The sequence below is a fragment of the Meriones unguiculatus genome, chromosome 6, assembly GCF_030254825.1.
Source record: "Meriones unguiculatus strain TT.TT164.6M chromosome 6, Bangor_MerUng_6.1, whole genome shotgun sequence".
Classification (NCBI taxonomy): Eukaryota; Metazoa; Chordata; class Mammalia; order Rodentia; family Muridae; genus Meriones; species Meriones unguiculatus.
The window spans coordinates 70,468,981-70,493,900 of NC_083354.1; the positions used below are offsets into that span (position 1 = coordinate 70,468,981).

General features: G+C 45.2%; 1 pseudogene; it reads left to right on the forward strand.

The window, feature by feature from the left end:
- Nucleotides 1-23,897, forward strand: part of LOC132654874 (placenta-specific gene 8 protein-like) — a 43,501-nt pseudogene extending 19,604 nt beyond the window's left edge.
- The last annotated feature ends 1,023 nt before the right edge of the window (nt 23,898-24,920 follow it).

The following is a 24,920-nucleotide window of genomic DNA, read 5'->3' on the forward strand; positions in this document are numbered from 1 at the left end:
TCTGTGTTTCTAGTTAATGACCAAACATGGGAGGAGCAAGAATACCAAGTTGCCTTAGGATGAAATGGTTGACATTCCTGAAGCAGCCCAGATTCCTCACGTCCCAATAGGCAAGACTCAAGTTCACTCACTTGTGAAGAGGACCGAGGACAGCCCTTATTTCTTTTGTTACCTTGACTTTCAGCTTATTGTGCTGAATGACCTCTCTTAAACTAGAGAGTTATGACTGCTGATTTGACCATTGTCCTCTGGGCATAAATATGTCAGGGGTCAAGATCCACAGCTATGGAGAATCCGGCTTTCATGAAGAAAAAAAAAAAGATAGAAGGTTTTGTTCATGTGGCTAAATATTTAGACATCAGAAGGCTGTGGCTATGTGAAAGCAAACTGAAAGGCAAGAATCAGAGCCTGGGAGGCTCCTAACTGCCTCATTAAAGTGCTGAGGAATTCTGGTAGTGACAACTGCACACAAACTCTTAAATCCCAGAACCTTCCCAAGGCCCCCCAGAGCAGGACACAGAGTAATCTATCAATTTGGGTTTGAAATCTCTTTCCCAACCTGCCAGGCAGCGTAACTGGCCACACTGATGGAGGGGTTCCGCTTCATGTTTTCTAAGATTTGAGAAAATCGTAAAAAGAGAGAGGGTTAAAAAGCTCAAAGGCCAGTTCAAAATATTAAAAAAGGAAGGTTATTTGTAGAAACTATAAGGTTTTCAAACACAGTAAAATAAGTGCAAGGACTATGTCCTTCTTTTAGACACTGAATTAGTGGAAAATGATTGCTATATGTCTGTGCCAACACAGATTCTCAATTCCGTTAGGGTCAATACCCAGGAATGAGAGTTCTAGGTAGTATGTTTGTGTAGAGGTAATTTTGTGTAACTTTGAGGAACTGTAGATCATTTTCTAAAGTAGCACAGCAGCAATATATGACAACTAAGGATGCCCTGCATCTTCAACATTTGATATTGTCAGGCTTTTATGTCAACCAGTCTAATAACGAATTTGTGGTAGCTTACCATGGTTTGAATTCACGTAACACAATGACTAAGAGCGTTGCTCACCTTTGCACACATAGATCTGTTTTTTCTCGATCTTCTTTGGTAAAGTAGTCAACCATTTATATTTATTCTTGTACTTTTGGGAAAAGGCCTTATGCATCACAGCACAGCCTCAAGCTTATGCTGGCTCTGCCAGGATGGCTTTGAACTTCTGTTATGCTGTCTCTGCCTCTTGAATGCTAGAACTGCAGGCATGCTCTACTCAGGCTAGTTGATTCTGTGCTGGGACTGAACTGAGGAATTTGCATGTGCTGGGCAAGCACTCTACCAACTGATTACACCACAGCCTTTCATTATTTCCTTTATTGCTCATTTATACTTATTGTATTGCTTCTCTTACTATTAAATTTTAACAGTAGCTCTTTATGAATATGTTTTATAAATTTTTTGTCAATCTATAACTTGCATTTTCATTTTTGATAGTCTTAATTAGATTAATTAGAACAAAAGTTTTAGTTTTGATGAATTATGATTTATGATCTTATATTTTGTATAGTCCCAGCTTTTTATATTGTCTTTAGGAAAAAAAAATCTTCCTAACCCCAGATCATAGAGACTCTAGTATATTCTTTATGCAATGCTGTTAAAGTTAATTTTTATATGTGGTATAAATTGAGATCTCCCTCCTCACATATATACTCAGCTCTTTCAACAACGTTTGTTTAAAAACTGTGTTCTTCATTAAATTTCTTGCTGCTTTAGTCAGATCAGTTCAAATTACAGCTGGTAATTTTTTAAAAAAATAAAGGTAATTATCTAGTTGGAAATGGATATAGATGTGAAACAGACCTAGAATATCCAAACAGGTATAGAAGAAAAGACTTAGTGTTCTGCCCAGTTCATGAACCCCAAAAGACCAGGAATAAACAGACTCCACTGTAAATACATGAGGTTCTTTTTATTGTAAATTACAAGCTGCAGCTTGCCCCCCCCCCCCCCCCCCCCCACCGCCAAAGCGGTGAGAGCCCTGTGCTCAGGTTAGTTGGGTGATATATAGATTCTGGTTCATCCCAGCATGCCCAAGGCAGGGGCAGTTCCTGCCTGGCAAGCATCTGTTGGTCAAGATGCTACATTTTGAATCGATTGGCTATAGGAAGGCCCCCAGATCATAATGACCTGGTGTCCCTCCCTAGGGGGATGGGCCAGTTTCCTAGCAACTGTATCTCTAGTGGGTGGGGAAAGAATGCAGTAAGGAGATCCTTCCCCTCAGGGCATTACTGGGCTTCTCCACCCCCCTACTTCAGGTCTTAATAATAGCTGCTAATTTATCTTTTGGTCTCTTATTAGCAGGCAGGTATATAACATAAGCCTATAATCCCAGGACTAATGAGCGTAGAGGCAGGAGGACCTCAGGTTTGAGACGCATCTGGGCTACACAATGAGACGTTATCAAAATCAAACAAACAATAAAACAAAACAAAGCAAACTCTTTTTTTTTCCTTGAGTATTGTTATATAGATATAGCTGGCTTAGAACTTGCTATGTAGACCAGTCTGGTTTTGAAATCACAGAGATCTGCTTGCTTCTGCCTCCTGAGTGCTGGGATTAAAGGTGTAGACCAGTACAAGCAATCCTCAACAGTTTTTGAGATTTATTTTTACATGATTTTAAGAGTTGGCTGCCAGTTTCAATGGCCTTCCTTTGGTCAAGGGCAGTGGTTGGAGCAAACAGCTTTGCAACTGAGAATTTGGATCCCCTCTCTGGGACACTGGGAAGGTTCGGTGTTTTCCTTCTGCAAAACAGAAACAGTGGAAAGAGCTTTATTTTAGCAGTAAGATATTGATATGAGTTTAGACATGAGAGAGAATGAATGCAAAACTAGACCTGTATAATTGTAGTTAACGAGTTTCTGTTTTTTGTTTTGTTTTTTATTTTAATATTTAAAGGATTCTTTTGGGAACTGCAAGTGTGCATGTTCATGTGTATGTGGGTGCATGTGCAGGTAACACACCTGACTTCTGTGTGGTGCTTGTGTGGCACTCCTCACTGCCTGAGACATCGCCCCATCCCTTTACAGCCTTTTTTAGTCATAATTTTCTGTGGTTAACCCTGAGGTCACAATGATGTCAGCAGTGAGTTTGTTCTCACTTTAACGAGGTTTCCAGTTGTTTCATCTTCCTCATTTACCTTTAGGTGTGTTTCTCCCAGGTATTTTCTGCCACTTCTCGAGAGCAGATGTGAGCCTTGGCCCCTTCCTCAGTGTAGCCCACGATTCCCACTCCATCTCTGCTTTCAGCTTACTGTCCTTCCAACAAACACCACTATGTGAAAACGCGATGTTCACCTATACAGGGTTATTGCTTTATCTTCAATGTTCCTATTGATTTTTGAGCTATTTAGGGTATGGACAGCAGGTTTCAAATGGTAAGTTATGAGGAAGCTGGCTTTCTTTTCTGATGAACTTCTCCAGGCCTTGAAGTATCGTGGTTTTGTCCAGAGTCTCATAAACCCTGTAAGAGACCCAATTTCTCTAATTTGCCTGCACTCAAGATCAGCTTAAGAGATGGGTTGGGAACTGTTAACAGTCTGTCCCACAGCACTCACGTGTCTCCTTAGGCTCTCAAATAAATATACGGAGCGACCCCTTACTTTCTTCTTCCTCTTTTAGCTCCAGAAACAAGTTTCCTTCTGTGCCTATCATCCCAAAGGAAACAGATCCTGGAAATGGCAGTCATAGTTACTAACATTATTGGGTATTTCTTAACAACTGCAACTACAGCCTAACAATAATGAACACTGAGTGGTGATTTAGGAGTTTAAATGGATCTCCCCACTTATCATTTTACAGTCATGAAAACTGAGACAGGAAGCGATGTTTATCTGTGGTCATGTAACAAGGAAGTGGTTCCTGGACTGGGATACTGTGACCTGCAGGTCACCATCATACAAGCTCAAAGGACTTGCTGATTCAGGGCCTGTCCATCCACTCATTTCGCCAGGAGAAAGCACTTCGGGAGAGCCAAAGTCAGTCTCGCCTGGTATTTCAGTGCAGCGCGATGGCTGCATCAGCATGGTGGCTCCTAACAGAGTCCGTGTTCTAAGAGACGTGGCTTATGGCCTCTGTGGAGCATTTATGACTAAAATCTTGGCTTCAAGGCAAGATTTTAGCAAGAGTCTGTCACAGACTTCTACTAGAGAGACTTTGAGGAAACAATTTCCGGGAGGCGATTGGAGAGTTAAGGAAAGTATGTGTTTTAGTAGTTTAGTCCCAAGGAGCCCTGTGTGTGTGGTAGGGGGTTTGCAACCTGTCAAACCAAAGCTCTCAAAAACATGTGAAGAAATGTAGTCGGAACTTGTACTTATTTCTTAAAGTGCAGACCTTATCTGTGTGACCTCTCACTTGAAATTCAAATGAGAAGGCAAGCAAATCTGATATATTTCAGACAGTGATGGTTAGTGAGCATGAAGCTTACAGGTGGGGAGGTTTGTGAGGAAGGCTCAGCTGCAAGCCTCAAGAGTTCCAATGACTGAATCACTCAGAGGATTAGAGCATGCTAGCCTAACGGTAAGACTGGCTTCCAAAACAGAATAACCCACCTATAGGGAGAGGCAATTGTACTTGCTAAAGCTGCACTCCTTATTGATTGTGCTTTAGTATCATTCACATGCACTTTATTCATGTTTTATTCACTGTCCTTTAGTGAATACTGTGTGTGTGTGTGTATGTGTGTGTGTGTGTGTGTGTGTGTGTGTGTGTGTGTGAATGTGTGCACACGGATATGATATATATGCACTGGAGATTGATCTTCTCTTGAGGCCTTGCACATGCTAGGCCAAATGCTCTAACACTAAACTGTATCTCCAGCTGCTTTTAATTTTGAGGTAATGTCTCTAAGTTGCCCAGGCAAGTTTTCAGCTTGTACTTCTCCTACTCAGCGTTCTGGGTTGCTAGAATCACATGGTTGTACTGCTACGTTCAGTCAAATACTGTATTGCCCTCTTCTTCTTCGTCTCCTTCTCTTTCTTCTTTCTTTCTTCCTCACTCCCTTTCTTTTTTCTTTTTTCTTCCTCTTTCTTCTTCTTTCTTTTCTTTTTTTTTTTTTTTTTTTGAGATCATCTAGCTCTGGAACTCTCTATGTAGACCAGGCTGGCCTGGAACACACAGAGCTCTACCTGCCCGTTTCTCCCAAGTGCTGGGACTAAAGACATGTACCACCACATCCAGTTTCAAATGTTGTATTCTTAAGAGAACAAACCCGGCTAAACCTCAGGGGTGCCTTCTTGCCTAGGCTATTTCTATTCTGGAAAGCATCTGAGGCAGTGAGAGGCATGCAACCTGAGGAATCAGGTTTTGGAAATAATCACTACTCAGAAACAGACTCAGGGACAGGATAGTATAGGGCTGAGGGAGGGGCCATGGGAAGAGTACATCCAAGGGCTCTTTGAGGAGTTGTCACAAAATCTGTTGCTACTGTGCTTTCTGGATACTGGGTACCTCAGATACGATCCTGCAGGCATTTTTCTCAGGATGTTTCCAAGCATCTCATCAGGAAGAATCCACACCCAACACAGCGTGAAGGTGAACAAGCCAGGAGAATGACAAGGTGTCTGGCCCAGAGAAACATATAAGGTGAAGAGCCGTGTCTTGTTGACTGTGAGCTCTAGGCATTCCAGATACAGAGAAAGTCAGAGAAGGCCCGAGACCACAGGAGCTGACCCAGGCAATCAACAGTATTTAGGTGGCAGTCTGCCAGACGGAGCAGCAGCAGCCCGGGTGGCCTCTGGCTGGAGCCGCTGTTTTCACAAGGAGAGCGGGTGATGCCCCTGAGCATCACAAAAGATCTGTGCATGTTGATTGTCCCAAGATGGAATCTCTCCTGTCAGATTTAGACATAGGGAAGATCAAAAAGTAACTACAGGGCAATGCATGCCCGCTGGCCTGAGAGGAGCGCTTTCTGATGACCCGACCGTTATTCCTCCCGCCTGCACACACTGCATGGTCTGCGCCTCCCACTGGTGTGCACGGGTTTCTGAAACCAAGTTTATCTTTAACGTTCTTTATGCACGTATAGAATCAGACAAAGTGTTCTAAAGAGACTCCCACAATGAAGTCATCTCAGCTCCTGCCTCAAGTCATAAGAATAATGAACCCTGTCTCCAAATCAGCCTTCTTTTCCTCTCCCAGCCTACCATGACACAGCTATGCACACTTCAGTGCTTCTTCATGGAAAGGATGCCATTAGCATATTAATGACATAAACGTTATTCTTCAAAGGATCTCTCTTCGATGTTGTGCATTGCTGAGTTCCTCAGTCCTTTCTTTGTGCCTCCCTTTTTAGACCTGTCCTTTCTGAATTACCCTGCGCCACTTCATTTTCTCATCAGCAATTTTCAATTGGCTGAGATGTTCACTATGACTTTTCAAAAAATGAATGTGATCACTAAGAAACTTTCCAGTTTCTATGCTAATAGCCATTCCTCATCCAATTTTCCCATCCCTTACACCAAGAACCTATACACAGTGTGTGACAGATAATCTGGGTAGGAAAAAGAGAAGCCTAGATGAGGAACTGTCTCCACTTCATCTGCCTGTGGGGCTCTTTTCTCATTGCAACACTGTTAATCAATGCGGGAGGGCTCAGCCCACTGTGGGAGGCACCATCCTTAGATCAGTGAACCTGGGCTGTATAGGAAAGGTGGCAGAGTTCTGAGATGGAGAGGTGGCTCAGCAGGGTAAAAGCACATGTTTTTGCAGATGACAAAGGAAGGAAGAGTGGTGAGGGGCGTTCAGTTCCCAACCCCCACATGGCAACTCACAACTGTTCAGTTGCAGGGGGATCTGATGCCCTCTTCTGGTCTCTCTGGGCACCACACACGGGTATTACATTTACACACGTGCAGGCAAAACTCTCTTACTCATACAAAAATAAATGAATCTTTAAAAAAGAATTAAAAAGAAAGGTAGCAGAACTTAAGCCTGGATGCAAGCCGTGGTCTCGGCTTCCTTCCTCCAGGTCTCTGCTTCCTCTTCCCCTTGATAGTGGCCTATAATCTCTAGGCTGACATACTGCTTTTGGTCATGGTACTTATCACAGAGGCAGAAAGCAAGCTAGGACAGTGTTACCAAATTAGTAAGTAGGAGTTGGGGGCGAGGGGGACAGACACCTTCTTGAAGCCAGCTCTGTCCTGGGAAACTGTCGCCTATGTTCATCACTCAAGCTCTTTCTTGCTCCAAGTATTGTTTCTATATAATTTAAACAAGGCATCAAGACACTGTGTCAAAAATTTTAAGGTGTCAGATGAATCAGATATTTGGAGAGGGTGGAAGACAGTGCAGAGACTGTGAGTGTGTTAGGAGCAATTTTCTTCTCAAAGGTGTGCGACTAATTTGCAGCTACCAAAAGTAATTCTCTAAGTATCAAATTAAGAGGCTTAGGAAAATGCCCCAAAGAAAAACAAAAAGCCCTCCCCCACCACTTAGAAGATGAGCGACTTTGTAGTGTCAGGTTCTGACTGAACCCAGAAGAGCTCAGTGCAAGCAGGAGGCGGAGCTGGCCTCTCTGCCCAGGATGAGCAGCCCTTCACCCCCTACCCTGAGCCAGGAAGAAGTAATTCACAGTTATTTTGGCAGCCTAAATAGGAGGAGATTTCCATGAAGTTAGAGGGGTTTCTGAGAGGCCCCACTGATCAATTCTGCTTGAGGAGCACTGGGGGCTGCCCTAAAAGACATTGTCATTCAGCAGATTCAAGCCAACCCCACTTAAATGCAAACGTGGGGATTTTGCCAGTGAATTCTTAAGGAGTCCATCCTGTTCTCAAAAAGTCCTTTTGACCCACCGTGAAGTGCTATAGTTTGAATCACAAATATCCCCTGCAAACCCATGATTTGAAAGTGTCCTCAGACTATGCTGCTGTTTTGAAAGATTGTGGAACCTTTGTCGAATGGGGGAGTGAGGGCTATTTGTGAGATAGGTTCAGAGTGGGCAGAGCTAGGTCATTTGGGGTCTACCTTCTTTGTTTTTTAAAATTACTTGTGTGTGTGTGTGTGTGTGTGTGTGTGTGTGCATGTACAGGTGGCCAGGCACGCATTGCCCTGACACAAATACCTTTACCTGCTGGACCATGCTGCTACCTCTGGGACCTTTGAAGATACAGCCTTCTCCTGGTTCTTGTCCCTCTCCTTTCTTTCTGGCTAACCATCATGTGAACACCTAGCACACACCCTCTTGCCCCAATGGACTGAGTTATCCTAGTGTGTCTTCCCCAATATTATAGACTGAAAGCTTGAGATGGAAGAAAAAATTTCCCTTTCTTATATTGTTTCTGTCAGATATTTTGGTCACAGTGACACAAAAGACACTAATGCAGGTACAGAGAAGCCTTGCCACCCTGGGTGACTCCTCTGTGTCATGTGTGTGTCTGCTCCTGTGTCCTGTGTTTCTGTAGATGCAGTCACAATAACAAAGCCCAACGCTTCCCCGACCCTCCTCTCTGTGGGTGGGTTTACGTGGCCCTCTCCTGTGGCTGGAATGTGGTTCACCTGCTGCCAATGCACAGCGCTGAGGCCTGAGCCTACAGCGGCAGCGTTGCAGAGAGAGCCCCTCTTAACGCCTCCCTCGAGGGACCGGGTTAACTGTCATGGGAATGCACTGCTGTCTGTCGAGAGGGGCTCTCTGTGTTTTGCTTTTTTCGTACATGTCTCTGTTTTTCCCCTTTGTTCTCTACCAGGAGTTGGGGGAGCCTGAGGCCCTTATCAGATAGGGCTGCTTAATCTGTAATATCTCAGGCCTGTGGGCCAAAATTAACACACACACACACACACACACACACACACACACACACACATTTATATATGTTTGTATGTATATATCTTCCAGTCTCACGCATTCTGTGATAGCACCAGAAAATGACTCAAAACAGGTTACTGTTTATAGCTACAACAAACTCCATATCGTAAGTACTGTAGTTATGTCCATTGTACACTGGAAATCTAAGGCAGAGAGAGGCTAAATAACCTCCTCTTTAGGGTTTGCAGCTGTTGAGAGAGGCGGGAAAGAGACTTAGTCAAAGCCTGGACTCCTCATTGCCTTGTGCCCTCAGGCTGATGTTGTTGGCTCTGTGCCCTTTCTTGGCCTTCTGTGGACTCTAGTTGCGTGGTGTGATCTCTGTGGCATTCCTTGGCCCTGACCCACCAAGGTACTCTTCCACAACAAAAGCCTAACACACAGGAAGCAGGTACTCTGGAGTTACAGGCAGTTGTGAGCCGCTTGACATGGGTATTAGAAACTGAACTCTGACTCTTAACCCTTGAACCATCACTCTAGCCTCACACATCCCCTCACAGTGCACTCTTGCTCATACCCATGTCGTTTAACATCTATGGCTGTCACCAGCAGGTAGTAAATCCTCACTAACGCTTATACATCGATACAGGCTGCTTTCTACCTGGATATTCTACCTCATCTCCATCCTCCTTCATCTACACTAAGCATGGTCTTTCACTTCCCAAATACTTCAGGTTTTTCCCTTTTTAAATTTTGAGATAGAGTCTCACTGTGTAGCCCTGGCTGGCCTAGAACTCATTATGTAGACAAGGCTTAGATTCACAGAGATCTGCCTGCCTATGCTTCCTGAAGGCTGGGATTTAAGGTGCGTACCACCACACTCAGATTTTTTAGTTTTCATTTTCATTTTTTTAATTTAAGCACAGTGAACCATGCCCTCCTGGCCACGCCCAGACCACAGTTTGTTCTTGTTCAGCCCACATGGCGTGATTGGCTCTTATGTATTCTAAGGCTTGGTTAAAAAAAAAGTCCAAAGAGTAACATTTTGCGACAACGTAAAAATGATGTAAAGATAAACTGTCACTGTCCCTAATTAAAATTTATCAGCACATATCCACTTTCAGTTTTCCTTGCTCTCATGACTGTTCTTGAGTTACAATAGCCGAACTGATTATTCCGTATGGGATCTCCCAAGGAAGAATGCAGGATCTGGGGAAGGCTCCCTTCATCTGTGGATACTGAAGAAGGATTGGGCTGAGGGCTTTTGGCTGCTGACCTTCACGGTTCCACCCCTGGAGGAGTGTGGAAAGGACCCCAAACTACTCTTGCAACTGGCTTCTATTCAGCAAGAACAGTAACTGGAAGAAACCTCCAAGATGATGGCTGCCACAAGGCTGGCGGCGATATCCTCCTTGCTCAAGAGGTAGCATGTTCATCTGGACACGTTTATGCTCATGATTTCGCCATTTTCTACGTACACTGATTTTTAAAAAATTACCTATTTAAAATTATTAGGTGAAAGGATGAAATAAGCCAGAGAGGGCAGGAGACTTGGGGGAGGGCTGTGGAGGAGGGCAACAAATGAAGACAAGGGAGGATGAATATGTTTATAGTGCATATGAAAATAATAGACTCTATTACCCTAAAACAAACTGAACAAAAAGTGAGGAAAACAAACAAACGAAAACCAAACCAATGACAATAACAACAAAACAATGACAAAGATAAATCTGTGAGGGAGAGTCATAGGGCTGGTCCCAGCTCAGTGGCCCTGTTTGGCTATTAGTAAGAATGAAGAAAGGCAGAACTAGAGACAGTGCTCAGTGGTAAAGCACTTGTTCCTCTTGCAGAGGACTTTGGTTCAATTCCCAGCACTCAAATGGCAACTTAGAACCACTTGTAAACAAATTCCCTGGGATCCCTTCCTCTGGCCTCTGAGGGCTCTTGTGTGTACACACTGTACATAAACTCATGCAAATACATACAAATACAAATAATAACAAATAGCTTTTTAAAGAAAGAATTAAGAAGTACTGTAGGTAGTACTTTTATTAATGCCACGGCTAATGAGTTTTGTTGTAGTATATGAAATACTGTTGCTCTTTTTTTTTAAGAATCACCAGCAGAGGAAGTGATCAGGCTGTCATAAGTTACTGTGATGTCAGGAAAGGTAGAGGCTGTAACATGTTGCCTGGATTCTGTAGAGAGCTGATTACTCTCTAGCCTGATGGCTGGCTACCCACATGGGTGACTGTCAGGAAGGAATAGGTTCCGAATCAGTGAGGGTAGAAGAAATGAAGGAGGTGAGTGTGGATGACTTTCAAGAGCCTATCCTGAGAGTGTTCTGTAGAGGAATGCTAATTCAGAACATGGTTGCTCTGGCAAGAGACCTTCTAGGTCTATGTGATCTGACTGGAATACAGACACCCCTTTAATGCAGGAAGCAAAGGCAAACAGATCTGAGTTCAAGGCCAGCCTGGTACAGAGCAAGTTTCAGATAAAGAAAAGCTTAGGTGCAGGGGTGGTGTTACATGCCTTTAACCCCAAACAATGAAGGTAAAGCTAGCTTGTAAAAGGAAGCACTCATGTTTGAATGTGGTGTCTAATTGAGTGGCAGAAAACTGACGAATCAGAGAGATTTGAAAGAATAGTGTATGGCCAATTCTCACGCTCATGAAAAGAGAGGAAAGGGAAGCTACTTAAGGGAGAGAGAGAGAGGAGACAGTTTTACAGAGAGAGGTTGAAGGTAGAATGAGCCAGAGAATGAGAAGGAGCCACAAGATTAGAGTAGATTGCTGGAGTTAGTTTGAGGCCAAGCAGAACTATTTAGAGTCTGAGAGAGAAGCCAGACTGAATAAGTCAGCTGGGTGAGGAGTTTGAGCCAGAACAGCTGAGTTGAACCTACCAGCCCTGAGCTCAGAAAGAACAAGAAAGGGTGAGCTTATTCAGGAGTAAGTCCCAAGGCTGAAACACATTCTAGGCCTAGCTTAGACTGTACAGAGGCTACATGCTTCTGGGAATAGGCTGAGGTTAGCAGAGGGAGGTAGTTATCGTCTGAGATGATGATCAAAATAGACAAATAAAAGTTCTTTTTACAGTGTGGTCAGAGTGACAAGAAAGGGCCTACAGAGGATTCTGTTTTGAATGGAAACTAATTGAAAATCCAGAAGGAAGTATCCAGTGGAGCAGAACTCATTGTGTATATTAGAAAAACAGGGATGGTTGATGGACGGTCATTCCTAAGAGCATGGAAGAACACAAGTTCTGAGCATAGTCTCATGTATGAAGGCGGCATGACTAACTTGCATTGCATCAATTATTTAGGCCACTTCTCTGGTCTTTATCTGGTGCCTCCTGTTGATATGTTTTCATTTATATGAATGATTTTCATCTTTCAATAAAATCCTCTTGAGACCCATAGCTAAGAGCCCCTGCCTCCCCACTCGGCCAAGGCCTTCTAAGTGCAGGAATTCCACAGCTGTGCTTTTGTGGTAGTAGATGCTGACAAGATGGGAGAAATCAAGATAAAGAGAGCAGACCCATGTGTTAGGCCTTGATATGTAGCTGAAAGTGAAATGATTACACGAAACCGGACAGGGAATGCTGTTTGGATAAACGCTGACATTTTCCCGTTGTCTGGTTTCATTTCTCCGGTTAATGTGTCTGAAGGAGGGACAGAAGTTTCAGGGCAGTGACCGAAGTGGGGCATTCCAAGTTTCACAACCAAGACGCAATGTTCTGTTTGATCCTTTCTCGGGACTGTGATGTCGTCCTCTCTCACCCTTCCAAGCACTTTCCCAATCTGGAGAAACCAGCCCCGGGGACTTAGGCAACCCCTTAATCCCATGACTATTGGCAGGAGTGCGCAAGTGTCCAGGTTTCTCGGGCCAGCAGCCCAGTGCCTGTCTGCCTGCACTGGCCATGTGCTCCAGATGGGCTGCACATGCTGGTGGGCGAACATGCCAGGCATGGGAGACTCGAAATGTGCATTTGATCAGTGCACTCAAGGGCTTGGTCACTGGTGAAAATTCACTTTTCCCTTGGACTTGTCCACCCAGACATATTTGTGTTATGATGACAATTTGTAATTACACGGAGTCTTTCAACCTCAAAATCTTCAAAGTCCTTTTCAATGGGAAATGTTCTCAGGCCTTCCGTTTGGCTTCCTGGGCCATTCTGCAGGCCCAAGTATAGGGAGGTGGCGAGTTGTCCTATCTCCACTTCTGGAGGGTGGGTAGAGACTTCAAAGCAGAAGAAATAAGAGCTGCAATAAAAAAACTTCTTCCACCATTGGATTACAGTTTGCAGGAACCTCTCCCTCTTAAACTTCACCCACTTAAAGCCAGAAACTGCACAATAAAGTGAGCCATGAAAAGGGGACACTGGTGTTTTCCTGAGTTACTGCCATGTCCCAGCATCTCTTGTTATGCTGACTGTTTTTTCCTGACTTTGCCTCTTTGGGGCCTTTTGGGTTTAGAATCTGGGAAGGCGGATTAACTGCATGTGACAAGGTGGCAGGCATTGCCTATTGATAACTTTTCCAAATACCCTCCACCCGTCTGCCTCTGGGTTTGCTTGCCAGTGGAAGAGGTAGACAGTCATGGCTGCAGATGGCTTCTCCCGGCAGGAACGAGAGCTTCCTGTGCCTCCCAGGAGCTACTCAACTCTCTCAGAGCAAGGGAGATGTTTTCCGGGATAACTATTCCCAGCGGGGATTCTCACCACTGAGGCACAGGGCTCCAGAGGGTCATGCCTGGGTTCCCGAGCCCAGGGGGAGGGGGCGACTCTGCAGTATGTTTGGCTTTGTATGGGGTTCCAGTGTGTCTGACTGAGCTCGGGTTTGCCTGCAGAAGTGGCTTGTTAGGTTTTGTTTTCCTCTTCTCTTCTCACTTTCTGCATTATTTCAAGTTTGTCTTCCAGGCTCAGCTGTGGGTTAATTTCACCAGCTTACAGTCAGTCTCTCTCAGCATGTGTTTTTATATGGTTCCTGTGTAAAGACACTTCCCAAGTCTCCGTCATGAGTTCAGCTTAGTGGACACACCCATTTTCAAATGTGTTTCAGGATGGCAGCATGAACACGTGGGTCTATGCTTATAAGCGTATTCTGGATTACCAGCAATGTTTGTTTCTTCCCTTAGTTTGTGTTTAAAGGAGTCTGGAGGGATCACGGTTCCAAATGCTTGTTACATTTCACTTGTTCCAACCAATCATAATTTCCCCAGGGGAAGCGAGACCAGAGAAGAAAAGGCAGCAATGAACCTGAACCTGGAGACAGCCTGTCTCACAGTCTCGTCAATAGGAAGAGCCTGGATGCCACTTTAGAAATCAAAGTCTCAACCTGTTGACCTTTGATGCCGTTGCCTGCTCTGACATGCTGGGCATCCACTGCTCCTGGGGGGTGGCAGGCGGGCATGCCCATATGGGTGGCTGTCTCTTGATCTGACCCTCAAGTGGTTCAGAGTTTAGAGAAGCCCCTGTCTCCTGCCAGGGTAAGAGAGTAGGCAAGAGTCTTCCTGGAGTGCTGATCGCCTCTGCTGCTGGCATGCTTGTGTGGGAGAGGATATCACTCAGGGCTTACAGGGAAGCACCCTGCATCCAGGCTCTCTCCCGTTTGTTTTCTGTCTTTGACAAAGCACAGCTTCTCTGAAAGGCGCTGCCATGGCAAAGAGGGAACCCAGAGTGCAGAGAGAACATGCTAACTGGGTGCTGTAGGAAAGCTGTTTTGTAAGTGCAGGTCTCAGTGTTCCCTGAGGTTAACGTCTTAGATGTTTAAATCTCAGTGTTTGCATCATCGCCCTAATACTTTATTCTGTGCATGCTTGACTTGGTGGACCCACTGGTACGTGCTGTTCCTTGACCAAGGAATCCTGGGATTCCCCCTACCCTCACGTTCTTTCCTTTCCTTCTTTCTTTACATAACTGTTCAAAACTCTAGCCCTCCTGCAGTGGTTTGAATAAGAATGGCACCCACAGGCTCCTATATTTGAATGCTGAGTTGCCAGGGAGTTACACTCTTTGAGGAGGATTAGGAGAATGGTGACACTATTTGAGGAGGCCTTTGTTGGAGAGGTCGTGGCCTTGCTGGAGGGTTGGAGGAAGTTTGTCACTGGGTATGGGCTTTGAGGTCTCAAAACCCATGCCAGGCTCAGTATCCCACTCTATCCCCCTCTGTGTGTCTGTCTGCCTGTCTTCCTTCCTCTGCCTGTGGATCAGGTTAGAGCTATCAACTTCTTCTCCAGCACCATGTGCACCTGGATGCCGCCATGCTCCCCACCATGATGATGATGGACTAAACCTCTGAAACAGTAAGTCAGCCTACAATTAAATGCTTTTTCTTATAAGAGTTGCCGTGGTCACGGTGTCTCTTCACAGCAACTGTGACTAAGACACCTTCCTTCTCTATACCATGATTCTAGAAGTCAGCAAGGCTACATATCTTATTTTTAATTTCTTTGTGCTCAAGACAAAACCAAGAGCCTCATACCCAAGACACATGCCCAAACCTTCATCTACTATGGAACTACATCTTCACCTCTTATTCTGACATCTTTGATATTCTATTTGTTAGTATACAGCTTGGAAGGAAGTGAGTAAAGAAAAGAATTGGGCTTTAAATCTTACTTTAAAGGATAGATGATAAGATGGTTTTAAGTGAGAAGAAGCTAAGGCCAAATAAACCTCGAGGAAATGAGTTACCAACAGTTGGGAATAAGATAATCCCATGAGAAATAAAAAGCCATAGTAGCTAATAAGGGCTGGAGAGATGGCTCAGAGGTCAAGAGCACTGACTGCTCTTCCAGAGGTCCTGAGTTCAATTCCTGAAACCACATGGTGGCTCACAATCATCTGTAATGAGCTTTGGTGCCCTCTTCTGGCATACACACACACATGCAGGCAGAACACTATATAAAATAAATCTGAGAGAGAGAGAGAGAGAGAGAGAGAGACTTGGGCAATCAATGTAGGGCTGCCCGGCTGCCAAGTGGCACTGTTGGTACGTGAATACAGGGAGTCCAGCTTGAGAGTCTGTGTTGTTTACCAGCGAACTCATCTGGAAACCTTGAAAGTCACTATTGTTGGAAGAATTAGGAGCTGGGTGTTTGGAAACAGGGAGCATGCCATTTCAGCTGGAGAGCAGAAGCATTTTCTAGATGCCCAAAGTGCCCTGGTCTTAAGACCTGCGCTTCTTGTTCCTCCTGTAGGACTTGCTGTGGCTGCATGTTGGATGTGGTCTCCATTTGACCAAGAATAAATACCAGGAATAAAAAATTATCCTGTCTTACATATGGCTTTTCTAACCCGCCTGCCTCCCTCTCTCTCTCTGCCTTCCCACTTCCACCTCTTTTCCTCCTTTCCTTCCTGGTGCTAACCCCACTTGCACCTTTTGGGTGTTCAGCAGCGAGATGCTTCAGTTTGGGGAGATCTGAGGAAAGGGCAAGAAAGAACAGTATATTTGGGGAATGCGCTACTTTGGACTTGATTCCAGCGGAAATCCCCCTGCAGATCATATCTTCTACATGTCTGCTCAAACAGCAAGATAAATGTCTCGAGACAGCAGCAAAGGAGAGGCTTCTAAAGCACCGAAGATGCTTGAAAGCAGAGAATCTTGTAAGACCGAGCAAAGACTTTATCTCTTTGATTTGTTTCTCTAGGGAGGGCTAAACACCCAGATCCAATATCACCTTTGAGGGACTGAGATGCAGCAATTGGTAAACCTGTTTTCACTATTTGCATAGAGTCCTTGCTGCCAGTGCCTCAAGAGGAGACTCCCAATGACTGTCATAAACTGTAGGGCCACAAGGAAGCAGTGTGCGCACTGGCCTGGAAAAACAACATGCCGGGATCACAGGTGTATTTTACAAGCTTTTAGTTGATTCCTCATGAGGGCAAAGTCCAATTGTGTCTCAGATATCAAAGTTGCGCTGCACACAGTACAGTGTAGCCCTTAAAATTTTTATGTTGTGTTTACCAGGGCCGGCAGGTTCAGAGCCACGGTCACCCACTGCTTAATTACTCTTGCGTGGTTCCCTTTGCCTCGCCCTTCCATTTGCTGCAGCCAAGAATTACGACCCTAATCATTCCAGGCTGTCTCTTGAACATAACTGGAAATATTACACACTGTGGCCGCCTCCCTTCTGGGACTGGAATATGAGATATTGTGTAAGCTTGTTTCACATCCTTCAAAGCACTCGGGGGTGGGGACTTTTCCTGACAATTCCCACACTCTGTCCTCCTTTGAGTGTGCAATCCCTTTTCCCAAGTCTGAATTCTCTTTTCACACTCAAGATGATAAAGAAAGGAAACATAGACCCAGCAGGCATGCTGGCTTTTTCTGTAAACCCAGCACTCAGAGACTGAAGCAGAAACATCATGAGTTCAAGGGCCAGCCCGAGCTATATCATTAAAAACAGAAGAAGAGGAAAGACAAGAGAAAAGAAAATCTGGCCTTAGCTCTAGGATGAGGGGTCCTCCTTTGCTGTCTTTTGAATTTTAAAAGACATATTCATATAGACACAGATGACTGGTCCTTAGACCTTTGCTATAGACCAATGGTTCTCAACTTTCCTAGTGTTGTGACTCTTTAACACAATTCCACATGTTGTTGGTAACCCCTAACCATAAAATTATTTTCCTTGCTACTCCATAAATGGAATTATGCTACTGTTATGAATCATTATGCAAATATCTGACATACAGATAGTCTTAGGCAACCTATGTGAAAGGGTCCTTGATCCTCCAAAGGGGTCAGGACCCACAGTTGAACATATACCAAACCTGAGGGCAGAAATATATCTACAAACTGACCAGTAATAAAATTCTGAGTTCTCAAAAGGTTTTTTTCTTTTGCAAGCAATAATGTGGCCTAGGGCAACAGGCCCAGACAGCTTTACTGTTTCAATAGCCGGAAACAAACGGCTAGGTCTAGGTAAGCCCTGGAGAGCTGTCACAGAGCAGCCCAGTGGGTCTTCAGTGCAACGCTTTAGGCTTTGCACACACATTTCCCTGCGGTGCTCCATGAAGCTGGGCACACCATCCACCCAGGCACGAGGCTTTGTTTCACACGCTGTTCTTTCACCCGTTCAAGAGCTTTGCATCAGGTGTCAAAATGAGCCAGCTGAGCCCTCCCCAGCCCTCCCATCCCGGCTCCATCTTAGTACCTGCCAAACATTGACCTCAGCACCCGACGGAGGAGTCCTCAGCCCCAGCCTGGTAAAAGGCCAAGAGAAACCTCTGCCCCTCTCCAAAACAGTTTGCATTTTTCCTCTTCCTTTTGCGAATGAGCAGTGGTGAGAGATGAGTTCTTCCTCCTCAATGCTGCTTCACAAGGCAGGATGCAAGAAGACCCTGGGGGGGGGGTTGTCCTCCTCCTCCTCCTCCTCCTCCTCCTCCTTCTCCCTCTTCTTCTCCCTCTTCCACTCCTCCCTCATTATAAAATTAGCCATCTTTACTTGGTATTTTACCTTACTTTTATTTGTAAGTGTGCATTATGCAAACACCCTAAAAGCACTAACACAATTCTGCGAGCAAGACAAGGAGGAAACCCCCACAGCCGCAGCTCAGTAAGCTAAGCTGCCTTCAGGTTTTGCCAGGGTTGGTGCTCAGCTTTACCAGCAAGAAAATTATGGCAGAGGTTGACCTAAGCGTCTGCTTTGAACAGAGCCTAAACATTAGATGGTGCATCTTCTCACATGTCACCACACGGAATTCCTGCTCACCTTTCTACTCTTTGTGTTTATCCGGTCTGGGTAAATAGAATCAGCTAAACCAATTTCCTTCCTTCACAAGTGCAAGTGACCTGTAGTGTCTCTGTCTTCTTTAAGGGTGCTGGCTTGTTCCCTGTTTTGGATTAGTCCCATGACAGAGTCTTCCAAGGGTCTCTGCTCTGTTTTGTGCTTTGGATACAGAAGTGAGCGCTGTTTTCCTGCTTAGAGTGTTTTCCATGGTCTGAGAGGCAGACTTCCCTAAGATCCTTCTCCCCAGGTGTCTTGGGACATGGGGGAGAGAGACAGGGTAGAGGGACAGGTGGAGGAAGGGGGCATAGGCCTTTATAGGGAGGTGGAGAAAACTCACCGCACAGTTAATTAGAAAGTGCCATGAAGCAAGTCCAAGCTTCATGGCTTTCCTAGAATTGATGACGGCTTCTAGCCAGGCCTGCGGGGTCCCATGCAGGTGTGTGCAGCCTCCAGGCCCATATGTTTTTTGGCTGCAGTAGGCCTCATTCTTTGTTTAGCCCAGGACCCTGTAACTGAATATCGCTTAATAACTTTTTGTAATAATGGAGCTTGGATCGGCTTCTAGGTCCACGCCAGCTTTGCTTCCTACAGACTCCCGCTGTCCTCCTGGTACACCTGCAGAGAGACAGCGACCGGTTGCCCCAGGGCAATAGGTACATCCTAGCCAGCTGTGGGTTCAGTGAGGGAGAAGGCCAGGCCCAGTACTTACTCTCTAGCCCTCGTTTGTTTATCTTGCGATCTGCCAAGGGCTGGGGACCTGCGACTTGAAGAAAAAAAGAAAACTCTCTGGCTTTTTTTTTTTTAACTCAAAAATATTTTATGGTAATGCATAACACACAGGCAAGGCCTGGCATATGCAAACTGATTTATGGGCATCCCTGAGAGGCCCAGGTCATTTGGGAGCCTGAGAATGGTTGGGCCAACCTTGTTACCAAAGAAATTCTCTCCTCTCCCCATTAGCTGTGGTCTACGCTCCTTCTCTGTTACCCTCCCCCACACCTGCTCTATCCCCCTCTTGCCCAAGGGTGTCCTAGCTTTCCTGAATGCCTTCACCTTGGTGGCAGTGACTGGGAACGGATGGGAAAGAGCTCCATGTGGCTGAGATTCAGGCTCAGTTGTGTGTCCAGTCCTGCTCCTGTGATAAGCCTGCAGTTCTAGAGAGCAGATATTCATTTTACTCTCTGGGTCTGTAAGCCTCAGACTGTCCAAGGAGCTTTGGAAAGATACCTGTGGCTGGGCTCATTTCACTAAATAGAAGGTGTTCTGGTGAGTGCCAGAGTGTCCTTGGTTGGGCAGATGACCCTCCTCAGAGACTTCCCTTCAAGTAAGGCACAGCCACTCTCACTTGATGTGCACTGGTCCTTCCCTGTGCTGTTGTCAGGGTAAGAGGGGATGGGAAAAGGGTTTGCAGGGACCTAGGGGTGTGTCCCTTGTGTCCCAAAACACAAAAGCAGGAGCTAGAAGGGAAGCATGAAACTGCATTTTGGCCATCACTCAGGACCCAGGACAAAGGCACAGCAGAGAAAAGAAAGATAGACACACATGTCTTGGCCCTGAAGCCCTAAGCAGAAAGCAGAGGGTCAGACTCACCTGCAAATGTCCTGGGAAGCCCTCACCCATAAAATGACCCGCTGCTCAGCTGGGTCCACACGGGCTCTGTGACCAGGAACTCAAAGCCTGGAGGTGGAGGGAGGGGGAAGGGCAGAACAAGGGAAGGGGTTTTGGCTTTCTTGTGTTTTAGTGGCTGACACTGGCCATGCCCAGTCAGTCCCTGGAGAACAGCGGCAGCTCCACCAATGTTCATTTAAACGTGAAGACTGAGGAACCATGCTGTCTGTTCGATTCATATTACCTCACTGAATCTGAAAAAATATGCTAATTGATGGGTACTCTCACTGTCCCCACTTGAGGAGATGTCTTGAGGTCACTTGCTGCCCGCAAGAACCCACTGTTGGTAAAGCGGGTGTGGATTCAAAGCCAGCCAAAGCCTTCTCCACTCTGTGGTCCTGCATTTACTTGGCATGTTTTGCTCCAGGAAGTAGGACCCAAGCCTGAAAAACACCAAGAATCATATTGGCACTTGCAAGTGTGCCCAGAGCTCTAATGCATGCTGCTTTCCCTATGGGAATATCTTCATTATTCTGAACAGAAATCTTGGGGAAGCCCAACCAACTGGGTGGAGCTAATGTCCAATTTGGGGTTCTCAGCATTTCTACACGATATCCCTTTAGATGCTGTTTCCAAGAAATAAAGCCTAAAGGAGGCTTCAACTAAATTCTGCCATGATCCATGGAACATTGCTCTCCTTTCCTGTCTTCCACATCTTGAGACGGATGTAGAGGCAACTGAGCCGGCAGATGGATTTCAGCTGAGACAAGAGCATGCTGGGACACAGGTCAGTAGAGACTGCCCCCTGCAGGCTCCAGCCTGCCGGAAGGAAGCCACAAGGAAGCACAGGGTAAGATACACCTATTTATTTACCCAATCCCACTTCTGGGCCTGCACTTCCTTCCACTGGCTTCTTAGGCCCTTCCAACCTACACAACCGCCTTGTGGCACCAACACATCTCTCCTCTTCCACTCTGTGGACGTAAGAATAGCTTACGGGCAGGTGTTCAAATAGAAGAAAGTCTACTCTGCTACTTCCAACTGCAGGTTGGAAGGAGAGGGAGGGTGACATCCTGGAGAAACTGCTAACAAAGCAAGACTTGACGCAAGCTGCCCAGACAGACACATTATCTGGGAGTAAGGGCTCAGCCTTCAGAAAGATTTACAGCAGGATGTGAGGGGGAGTGTGTGTGTGTGTGTGTGTGTGTGTGTGTGTGTGTAGTAGCCGGAGGCACTGAGCCTTTCTATAGTTGGAGAGTGCAGCCTCTTGTTTCCTAAGCAACACTGCCGAGACAACACTTACCTGCTGGCAGCACAGCCTCCCACACCCCATACTCACTTAAGAGTCCTTTAATGTGCTGTGAGTGCGTGGTACTTGGTCTCTGGATTATGCATTAGCCTAAAAACATTGGGAGAGTCACTGATGTAGGCTGCAAATTAATACAGAGATAGACTCTTAAAATGAGGTGTGTGTGTGTGTGTGTGTGTGTGTGTGTGTGTGATGTTTGGTGAGACATGCTGAGAATAAGCTGTGGTATGTTTATGCCGCAGAGAATGGTAATGACTGCAGTGTGCATGCTGGGTGTGAGGATGTGTGTGTGGTGTGAATAGTGGGCTATGTTTGTGGCACAGGTGTGCTACAGTGCATGGCAGTGGGGATGGTACAGAAGGGACGGTGATGATGATGGTGACAGTGATGTGACGAGGTGTGTGTGTGTGTCTGCACGCCTGCGCAGTGCGGTGGTGGGTATTACTTTCTTGCTTGCATCTTATTCTATGAAATAGTGCACTGCTGAAATCACCCAACAATCCCTATAGACTTCTCTTGGCATACAGTCCCCCACCACACATGAAGTCAGATGGTCATTATCTACTGCAGGGAGAAAATGCTGTGTGGTAAGGGTTCTTGGACCTCATCTATATAAGTCAGTGGTGTGTGGTGTGTGTGTGTGTGTGTGTGTGTGTGTGTGTGTGTGTGTGCATGTGTGTGTAAGCTTCCTCCACCAGGCTCTGAGAGCCCAAGCTTCCTCCACCAGGCTCTGAGTGCCCAAGCTTCCTCCATGAGGCTCTAAGAGCCCAAGCATCCTCTACCAAACTCTGAGAGCCCAAGCTTCCTCCACCAGGCTCTGAGTGCTCAAGCTTTCTCCATTAGGCTCTGAGTGCCCAAGCTTCCTCCATGAGGCTCTGAGAGCCCAAGCTTCCTCCACCAGGCTCTGAGTGCTCAAGCTTCCTCCACCAGGCTCTGAGTGCCCAAGCTTCCTCCATGAGGCTCTAAGAGCCCACGCTTCCTCCATGAGGCTCTAAGAGCCCAAGCATCCTCTACCAAACTCTGAGAGCCCAAGCTTCCTCCACCAGGTTCTGAGTGCTCAAGCTTTCTCCATTAGGCTCTGAGTGCCCAAGCTTCCTCCATGAGGCTCTGAGAGCCCAAGCTTCCTCCATGAGGCTCTGAGTGCTCAAGATTCCTCCATTAGGCCCTGAGTGCCCAAAATTCCTCCTTTAGGCTCTCAGGACCCAAGTTTCTTCTCTCTGGCTTTCAGAGCCCAAGCTTCCTCCGACTGGCCCTCAGTAATATCTCACAGCCTTGTAACACTGAAGGTTTCTTTGTGTTTTGATATCAGACTCTCAGTCTTTAATTTCCTTCTCACTTCCCAAGATTTTACAGAATTGAGTTTACCTTGCCACATTGTCCAGAAGAGGAAAAAAAAAACACCTTTTATTTTTGGTTACTTACTTTACAACCAGCCACATATCACGTAACCTTATTTGTTCTAATCATTTGTCAAAATTTGACTCTCTTACAGTGTGTGATTTAGTGGTACAGGAAACTGTGATAATCCAATTTATTTCTGTCTTGAATGTAATTGTATATTCCAAAAATGTGTGTGGTTTTCCACGGTCTTTGAATTCAAAGTGCATCTGTGTATGGATCTGTTTTGCTGAGCCTTGCACACTTTTGAACAAAGGCTTCAAGTCTTTAAGGCTGTGTTGTTCTCTTCCAGAAAAGGAAGCGAGCCTCACTGGTTTGGGCCTGGTGTCTTGTAGGCTGGCTTTCTGTGTAACCATCTCTATTCTTTCTCAGTACAGAGAAGACAAATATCTTGTCTTATAATTTTCATTCATTAGCTTTAGAATCTGACTTGATGCGTTTTGCCTGTATTACCTACAATACACCTTTATTTTACTACGATTTTCAAAATCTGAAAGTAATCCTTAATAATCTCAGATTGTGTCTTCTCAGATTTCCAAAGCTCACAATTAAGTTTTTTTGTGTGTGTGTTTTCTCTTTCTTGGAGGTGGAATCTTATTTGCTCCGAATCATTAAAACAGTTCTTTGGACTTCTAGTAAGATTGTCCTCCAGGCCGCAAGACACTTTCTGCTCCAAACCTTTTTCGTAACTACTAGAGCCTTTGAGACCCCACATAGAAGATGTCTCAGGCACCAAGGTCATCATGATTCAACCTGGGTTTGCTCAAGTGTCACGGAATTCCAACTGGCAGGCAGCCTGTGTGAGTGCTTCAGTGACCGTGGAGTTGGAATCTGTCTCGCGTTTTGTTTTATGCGCCTTGGGTGTCAGGTGGCACCTGACATGAGTGAATGCTGATTGTGTGGGTTGTGTGGAGCAACTGTGACCATGAAGACTGTCTATCAAACCCAATACGGCAGTCCTGGATCTGTCTGTGGTGACTACGTGGCCATCCACTGCCATCCCATTTCCTTCCTGTACCAAATCAAGAGTGACAGCAACAGGAGAGCCGTGGATGCCTTCTGAGGAGCCGTGTGGTGAGAGCTTTTCTTGAAGCAACCAAGCTGAGCAGATACCTCACTGGCCTAAGCGTGTTTTCATCTTTTTCAAATGAAATATGATGGATGGGTTGAATCATGAGATTCAGGCATTTAAAAAAAAATCAAAGTTTTAGTTTTATTTCAATTTTAATTTCTCTATGTTCCCATATTATTAAATATGTGGTTTATACATTTTACATTTCCATTTAAAATATAAGCCAAATAAAATATTTTACTAACAACAAAATGGTTCTTTGTTTCAGCAACTTTTGTCTTTATATAATACAATGATCCATTTAAAATGAACCAAAACTCTGACCACCTGTAGGAAAACGAGCTACCTAAAACTATTATTAATCTATCAAGGAGACACAGTCTAACCAGAGTACAGATGAGTTCATTTTTGTTACTATGACAAAATACCTGAGAAAATCAACTGAAAGGAGAAAAGGTACATTATGGCTCATGTTTTAGAGGTTTTGATTCAGGGCTGGCTGATTTCAATTCTTTGAGACCTTTAATGTTAAAAATTGTCATGAAGAAAGTGTGTAATAGAGAAAAGTTATTGACCTCACAGCAACCAAGAAGAATGAGACACACACACACACACACACACACACACACACACACACAGAGAGAGAGAGAGAGAGAGAGAGAGAGAGAGAGAGAGAAGAAATGAGCCAGTGGGGACAAGATTTACCCTGAAGTATGGCATGGCAGAAACAGATTTCAACAATATTTTTTCAGGAACACAAATCCACAGCATCCCGCACCTTTTTTCCTAGGGTGATAGTTTCTGTGGCTTGATGCTCGCTACACAATCAATAGGGTAACAGCACTGGCATTCTTTCTTCCTTCTCTCAAGTACGCATTGCTTTTTTTTTTTTTAACTTTTCTTTTAATTTCTTGTATTAATTACAGTTCATTCATTTTTATCCCAGCTGGACCCCCCCTCCCTCATTCCCTCCCAACCCCACCCTTGCTCCCTTATCTCCTCCCATGCCCCTCT